General features: G+C 35.1%; 1 pseudogene; it reads right to left on the reverse strand.

Annotated features, from left to right (window-relative positions):
* Positions 1 to 4,004: 4,004 nt before the first annotated feature.
* On the reverse strand, positions 4,005 to 4,945 carry LOC127212840 (olfactory receptor 4K3-like; annotated as a pseudogene).
* Between the last annotated feature and the right edge of the window lie 3,765 nt (positions 4,946 to 8,710).

Here is an 8,710-nt window from a genome sequence, read left to right on the forward strand (position 1 = left end):
TTAATAGACAAACAATTGTTCAAAGTATGGTAAGTGTGAAGTGCTCAGCCCTAAATGGACATCAATTATCGGTAAGTCCTAAGCTGGGTATGAGGATACAGCATTGATATCCAAGTGGCACATGAATCCTCATACCCAGCTTAGGACTTACTGATAGTTGATGGTCACTGTGACAAGGAGAGTCATTTTTCTTCAGGGAGATAGCCCATGTTATGGAGCTTATGTTCTATGCACGTTCCCACATATCTTGTGCATACAAGCAGCAATAACTTGATTCAGACAATGAAAAAAAGTATGAAGCTAGGAATAGGGCATGTTGCTTGCAGCAATAAGGAGTTGCAGCAGGGGTGGGGGGGGCTGGGAGTGTTTATGGTCAAAATAATTGTATTCATTAATGAAAATTATCAAACATACTTTAAAAAGTAGTAATGATTTGGTTTATATTAATTATCAGGTAAATGCAAATTCTTCTAACAATCATTAGTAGCAAATGGAAGAAAAACTGGTTTGGTAAATAGCAAACAAGTGAGTTATTTGCATTTGACAGTTTTACTGCCCAAATATTCATCCAAAAATACTATAGTCTTCTTTAATTTTTCATTTGACATGTCTTTAGATCCTCATATAATACAGAGTTCCTTACTTTATTTGTTGACATTTCTCTTTTTGTTACTTGTTTTGCAATTTGAATTTTTCCAATTATCGATTCAGGTAATGTTAACCTTCTTAATCATTTTTGGATTTTAATAAAGGGAAGATAGAAGCTTAATTAGATACATGATTGATTCTACTTTTAGTAACATAGTGGTACTTTGTTCTTGAATCAGGAAGTATAATTATGTGTTTTCTCTTACTACCAGCTGTTACTTTCAATATTCATATATGTACATATGCATGCATATATTTATATACACACATATATTGTGACATTCTAGAATATATTTCTTCATACAATACACATCTATATATGCAAAATAACAAAATAGGAAGAGAGAGCGAAAAAGCAAGATAATATAACATCAATAACGCCAATTCTAATCCAACACATTACACTCTATCCTCCCGATGCTGCATATTTGTTTCTGTGCATTTTTGTAATGTCATCCTCTAGATCATAATTGTTAAATAAAATGAAAATGGTAAATTTAGGAAGTCCCTCCTAGAAATGCCTGCATAAACAAGGGTGAGTATTTATTAAAGATAGCTACATGCTTTTTTGTGAAGAAAAATATATCTAAAACATAGTTGTATTAAATTGAAAAATGAGATGATGTAACAGCAAATAATTAACAAAAGAAGGCTTGTTTGGTAACATTAACATGTAAAATGCATTTTAAGTTCCAACTTGGTGACATAAGTGAGTTTCTTAAGGGCTATGAGACCTGCTCCAGCCACTACCCAGGGTCCCAAAGGTGAAATGCTTCTCAGGAGTGAAGGAGGGGGAGAAGATTTCTATAGCAACTTCACACAAACAGGCTAATGCTCTTTACTTCATGTGCTCTGTATTGTTCTGCTGTGCTGCAAAAGTTTCCTGCTATACACACTTATGATCAGCAATTCTACAACTCTGGCAAGGTGCAAGGCCAGGTTCTTCAGGGTCATAGACAGATAAAAGTCTGACACAAAGCAGTAACTGTCAGCCTCCTGTATGGCTCAAGGTGGGGGTGGTTGAAGCTTCCAGGAACTTCTTAAAGGGAAAAGAGGTTAAATAAAGGAGAGAGAGACTAAGTCATTGAAGAAATCTAAGAGGAAACTATGTATGTTTCACTATGATCTTAAATGTGACTAGGTAAAGAAGCTAAAGGCTAATTCAGGGTTCACTTGGGACAGCACTTCCCTATCTGTTGGTAGACTGAATCCTGGACACTCTTGTTCTCTATCTCTTTGAGAGCTACAGCAAAACCACTTCATACATGCCATCATTTTTGTCCTTGGACATCTGTGAATGTCTTAATTGAGCTCTCTTTGTCTGGATACTAACACTGTTCAACTGTCTGCCAAGGAAGATAATTGCAGAGGGGCAGACTTCTAAGTTTATTCAAAGACCTCATTGGGAGAGCAAAGGTATTGACTGATTATTTTCTTTCCTTAATCATGTATTGCTTTGGGGAGTCATCCAATATACCACTGTATAGGAGAAGACGTGTCTAGTAATTGATTAATACACTGTAGTGCTGTGGGAAGACTCACCTAGCTGTAATGTGAAGGAAAGAGCTCTTCACACAAGTGTCTGTAATGGGGACCACTGACACATTCAGAAGGCAATATTCCTCTTGGTCTTGCAGATCAGGTGGAGATATATATTTCTGGTGACAATATTTCTCATTACCCTGCTAAATGAGGTATGTTCTTCAAGAGACAAGCAATCTCTGATGGACTGACCCTAAAGTATATGTTGAACTTTCACTGCATTGTTCTGTGGTCCATAACAAAGTTTATTGAGGTTTATTACATAGCATAGCTGAGGTGTTACCTATAGGAGCATGGCAATTCCCAAATAGCTGTGCAACCATGAGAAGAGGGAATGTACAGGAAGAGTACATTCACTTGTACAGTTCTTATTGAAGAGTCACATTACAAACATCAGAAAACACATGCACATAAACAACCTTATTAGGGTTCAATTGGCTTCTCAACACTTTGAATATTTTTGCATCTCCACATTAATCACTACCCACTTCAAAAAAAAAATCTTTCACTAAGGTTGAGAATAGTACAGCTCTATGGTTATAAACAGGACTATTTAAGGGGAATTTGACAACATAGCCATTTTGCAAACTAATAGTAATCAATTTACCCCTTAGGAATTTGCATCTCACCTCCCAGCTATAGGCTTTTAATCAGCCTTATGAGTTCAGCCATAAATTCCATCTTTGGAAAGGCCTCAAATCCAATAAGAAAGTCATGAGTACTCCATAGGAGCGATGACATTATTACATCAGTGAGCACATTTTGCTTTGCTTGGTAGGTTATTCATTGCACTCAGAGTCCAGACTGGGTAAGACCATTCATGTCTTTTCTTCTCCTGTGGTTTGCATAGCACCTTCCAATACTATGAATGAAAGTCAGATCAGAAGATCTATCTCTGTCACTTTGAAATGGATTTTTCTGTCTTGTAATGAAAGCATATTGTGCCTTCAGCAATAGGGTCAAACCATCTAGTTATGGTGGGCAACTAAGAACAATGGAAATGGTTACTGCAGTGTTGGAGGCATTTGGGGCTTTCTTGGCTTGCACATTACAGGGATATAGAACAGCAAAAATTCTTACAAATGTACATGTTAACAAGTAGATTAAGTACAAACTTATGAATTAAATAGTAGATTCATGCACATGCTCCTCAGAGAGATTATATTTTAAAAAGTTGCATAAATGTTACTAATTGCCTAAAAAAATACCAGTCCCCAAGACTGAGGCAATTTAGAAAATATCATCAGGCTGCATTAATAAACTTTTATTATGATAATATGCTCATTGAGTTAAAAAAGAATACACCACAAAGTCCATTGCCTTCCCTTGTACAGTTTATTACTTTTATCTCATTTTTCTTATTTCTTCTTCCTATCTCAATTAGCATTTCAGTATATATTTGTGCTAAGAATAATGGATGAAGTTTCCATTTGGCAGGGGTTAAGTTAAAAGTTTGGGGGATGTGGTAATATACAGAATTATATTTAAAAAATTTACCAAGTTATTATTCACAGAGAAAGCATGTAAGTTTGGTAACCAAATGTTGTTCCACTTTATGTAAAATTTAAGAAGATGATAAATGGGTTGAATAATGTTCCTGTAAGAAGGATCATTCATATATGGATTTCAGGTGAATAATTCACAATGTTATGCTGGCTGATTAGTAAGAATTATGTTTTCTGAAGTATATTAAACCCATACCTGAATTGGTAGACTGGCAAAAAATATTGACTATAAGTAAATTTCCTGATTTTGAACTTATTTTGTGAGATCAGTCTCTATTAATTGAAGTATTTAGTACAAGTTTTTGGCTATTAGTAATTTCCTTTGGAATCTATGCAGTTGTTTATAAACCTTGTCATAGCATTTTTCATCTCTTTATTTCTCAGTGTATAAATGGCTGGGTTTAGGAAAGGTGTAAAAACAGAATAAAACACAGCAAGAAATTTGTCCAACCAGGTGATATTGAGTGGGCACACATAGATGAAGATGCAGGGAACAAAAAGATCATCACCACTGTGATGTGGGCACTGCATGTGGACAGAGCTTTAGATGCTCCAGCTTTAGAGCTCTGGCGAACAGTGATAAGGATATATGTGTAGGAAATGAGCAACAGAATAAAGCAGGTTACACCCACAACCCCACAGTCAGCATTCATTAAAATATCCAAATCATGGGAATCTATGCAGGCTAGCTTGATTACCAATGGCATGTCACAGAAAAAACTATCAATTTCCTTGGGACCACAAAAGGCAGCTCCACAATCACTACAAGATGACTCATAGCGTGCACAAAGCCAATGGTCCAGGAAGTCAAAACCAGCCCAGTGCATCTTTTTAGGTTCATAATCGTGAAGTAGTGGAGTGGTTTGCAAATGGCCACATAGCGGTCATAAGCCATTACCACCAGCAGTACCATCTCTCCTGCAGCGATGCAATGGGCAAAGAACACCTGGGACATGCATCCTGCAAAGGGAAATGGATTTGTTTTTCCTGAGAAAGTCTGCAATCATCTTAGGAGTGGTGACTGAGGAAAGCCACATATCAACAAAGGACAGGTTGGCCAACAAGAAGTACATAGGAGAATGAAGGTGGGGGTCAGTGGTGATTAAGACCATGATGACAATATTTCCAGATACAATAAGCAGGTAAAATATCAAAAACATTACAAAGAGTAAGACTTGAAGATTCTGTGAATGGGCGAGTCCCAAAATCACAAATTCTGACACCACAGACTGATTGCCTCCATCCATTTTACTTATTTGCCTTCGTAAACAACTGTGGGGAAAGAAAGATAAATTAGAGAGATGCAGAGAATGATTTAACTCTTTTAATCTTACTTTCATATTGAAAGTTAACATCTAGTGGGTGGTGGTGGCACACATCTTTAATTCTACCATTCTAGAGGCAAAGGCAGGTGGACCTCTGTGAGTTTGAGGCCAAACTGGTCAGCCAGAGTTATTACACAGATCAAAACCTTGTCTCAAAATACCAAAAGAAAGAAAGAAAGACAGAAGCAAACAAAGGAAGGAAGGAAAGAAGGGAGGAAGGGAGGAAGGAAGAAAGTTAATATCCAACCTGAAACAGAAAAACTAAATGTAAAGACAAGTCTTTGTCAACCTTTAGAAGCATTGCTGTCCAAGTGAAAGCTAAGGAGCCAAGTCCAACTTCCCATGAAGAGAAGCATCAGGTGTGATTGATATACACACGCTCTATCGGATAACTATTGTACAGAGAGCAGTGAAGAAGCAGATCAGAAATTTTAAAACCTAAAAATGTGTGTGGTTTCACCTGGGAGGGGCTTCTGTTCACTAGCAAAAAATGGTCTGAATATGTCATTGGGAAGCATAACACTTTATAGTAGAAATAAGGCTTATACTTTGGACCTGATAGAAATTACATTGAATTTCAGCAGAAAGGTTCTTTTTAATTCTATTTAATTGTGACATGGATAACGAATCAGTTGGTCAACAGTAGAGTCATTCCTGTGGTATCATTGAATTAGCATATTTGTTTAAAGCTACAAAATTAGATGTTCTAAACCTCATTATAGATAAGCTGTACAGAATAATATATAAGAAATACATGGTTTGAGACCGAGTGATAAAAAGCAGAATCACAATATTTTGCTAAGAAAATTGAGTTACCTTTGTAAATACATGTATAAGTGGTAATCAAAGAACAAGGCAACTCATATTCAAACCTGCACTCTGAAAGTTACATTTTAGTTCAGTTTTAGCAGTCAAAAATATTGGTCTTGAATTCTATCAACTAATCTTTAGAATCCTTAGACTGAAATACTATAGTTTCCTGACATAAACAATATATAATCTATCATCTGCTTTCTCATTATGTCACTTACCTATTGGTCGTCCATATTGTTACATAAACATGTAAGCAAAGGATGATTTTGTTAACCTTGGATGAATGTGAAGTTGAACTTTCAGTGAACAGCAATTATTCACCTCAAAGCACAGGTGGAGTGCTGATGTTGATCGGAAATGGAAGACACTCAAGCTGGATGGTGGGACATCATTGCCCATATTCCACCTTTAGTGATTCTCTTGGTGGCTTTTAATCTTTTGGTCTTATTCTTTTATTCTATGAAATACCTATTGTGAAGGAACAGAGAAAATTCTCTCATTATCATTAGAGTTAAATTCACCTTCCCTTTTATTGAGGACTCCAACAGGTAAGGATGAAAAGACCATTCTAAAGACATCAAGTAACACATCCATTTGCTATAGAAGCACGATAGTGGCTAAGAGTCTTGTATGCTAGAAATAAACGTATGCACTTTTAGAGATCACCAGATTTTCCAAGGTCCGTGAACCTTGCCTCTAAATTAGCTTCTTGGCATCCTGAAAATTACCAGGATCACTTTCACAAACCCATTCTCTATCTTCTAGAACAACCTACTTACATGATATAAATTAATATTTCAGGTGTTTAAGATAGAAAATTCCTCCATGATGAACATACACATTCTCAGGAAACAATTGGCATTAACAATGTAACCATTTAAGAATTAAGTTTTATTTATGATTATTCATAATCATGGAGGAATGATCTTTTCACTTATCAATATTAACCTATGTTTAGCACAGTTACTAGATTAAGCATTGATTTTTTTAAAAAATAAGATCTAATTTATATCTATCTAACAGTTGACAATATGTATACTTTTGCTTCCATGCTTCTAAGTATGTTTCTTCACCTACAAAATTAACATACTTAAGTTGGTACTGTATTGGGAAGGTTTAAAACAATACACAAAGAGAAATGAAGATTTTTCTAGTATTTGTAATAAAATGATCCACAGGAATTGTCTCCTGTATACTTTCCATTCATGTCTTAAAATAATATTGTTTGTACTGTTTTAGCAAGGATTTTATTGTTCAGGAGAACACTTTCAGATTGTGTATATGTAGATATATATAACTTTTCTTTAAGATACTTGATACTTATATTTCCTTTAAGCTGACATACTTCTATTCAGTGAAATATGAAAATGCAAAGAACATATTAGTCATGCTGCATGTTTTCTAGAAACCTGACAAACATTTTTGTGCTTTCATTTCTCAGAGGCCCTAGAGTCAGGAAAATGTTCTATTATTTCATTTGGACTTCTTGTCTTTAACTTGGTGGCTATTCTCATAGAAATTCTAACTTCAGCTTATAGATGAGTAATGTTGAAAAATCTCAACGAAGGAGAACGTATCAAATTATTTTTAGGAGCATTTAAACAAACTATTCTTTTCTCTTTAGATTTTTCATGTAAGTAGTTTTGTATCAAAGTTCTAAACTCCATAATCATGTCAATATTTATATTTTTGTAAGCATTTGTGGCTACAGGTAGAGTTAATCACTTTAATAGATACTATGTAATAGATCCTGATGACTTAGAATTGCCCTGGAGTTGTTCCTAATGTCTTATTTTGCTCGCAGACTATTTGATCTGATTTCTAAAATGAGTTATGACTCCTCTCACTTGACTTGTTATTATATTTACTTCCATTTCTGAGTTGAAAATGACCTTATCTACTGTGAATTCTAAGAAACAATGTTATTCCTGATTAAGACACGACATTTTTGGATACGAAATCATGGATCTTTTGCCACAAACACTAATACACCGAGGGTATGTTTTTGTTGGCATAAGCACAGATGTTAATGCACAGAAAATTCTGGTGGATTAAAAGATAGTGAAATCATTTAATCCACTTCTAAAAATGACAGAAGATAAAAAAAATGTTCAAGTCCATATATAATGGAATTGATAGAAGAGATACCCAGGAATATTCCAAGAATTTTCTTAAAGTAGAATGTCATAGAAATGAGATGATTTACCAAACTCACATTTTCCTCCTAGATTATGTTTTCTTCCATCAAATGTGTGTTTGTGAAGACAAAATTTCTTGAAGATGCAATCTCTTGGAAACACATCTTCTAAGCCTGACCTATATTCCTTTTCTTGAGTTGTCCCATGGGTGCATTCACTTGTTCTGTGTTCTGATCAAAATGAAAACAATTATCTTGGATGCTCTCAGGGATTTCTCTGCTCAGCAATACCAAGGGCTAATTCTCTGTGCAAATATAGAGGCATTGTTATTAGTCATGCAATAATTGACAACATTAGTTCATTTTTTTCAAAATTATCCACTTGACCAATAACAACCGATGAGATGTTTTCAGCTATCCTGGTAAGTTACTCTGTGTGTATCATCTAGTGGTGTTTTATAGTTACAAGAAGCAATGTGCCAAACAGAGTGGGTTATGACCAGAATGAAAGTCATGCTGTGAATGCAGTTCACTAGAGCATAATGTGGTGTCAGCAGTCAGCAGTCAGTTTTTCTGATATGTGACTCTATATGTGATAGCTGTAGATAAGAATTGGATATCAAGTTATTAAGACACCATTAGTGAAATATTTTTTTATTTTTGTTTTTTATTTTTTTCTTATTTTATATATTGATTCCTGTTCCCTTTACCCCCCTCTCTCTTCCTCCCTCCCTCCATCT

The sequence above is a fragment of the Phodopus roborovskii genome, unplaced genomic scaffold, assembly GCF_943737965.1.
Source record: "Phodopus roborovskii unplaced genomic scaffold, PHOROB, whole genome shotgun sequence".
In the NCBI taxonomy this organism is placed as follows: domain Eukaryota; kingdom Metazoa; phylum Chordata; class Mammalia; order Rodentia; family Cricetidae; genus Phodopus; species Phodopus roborovskii.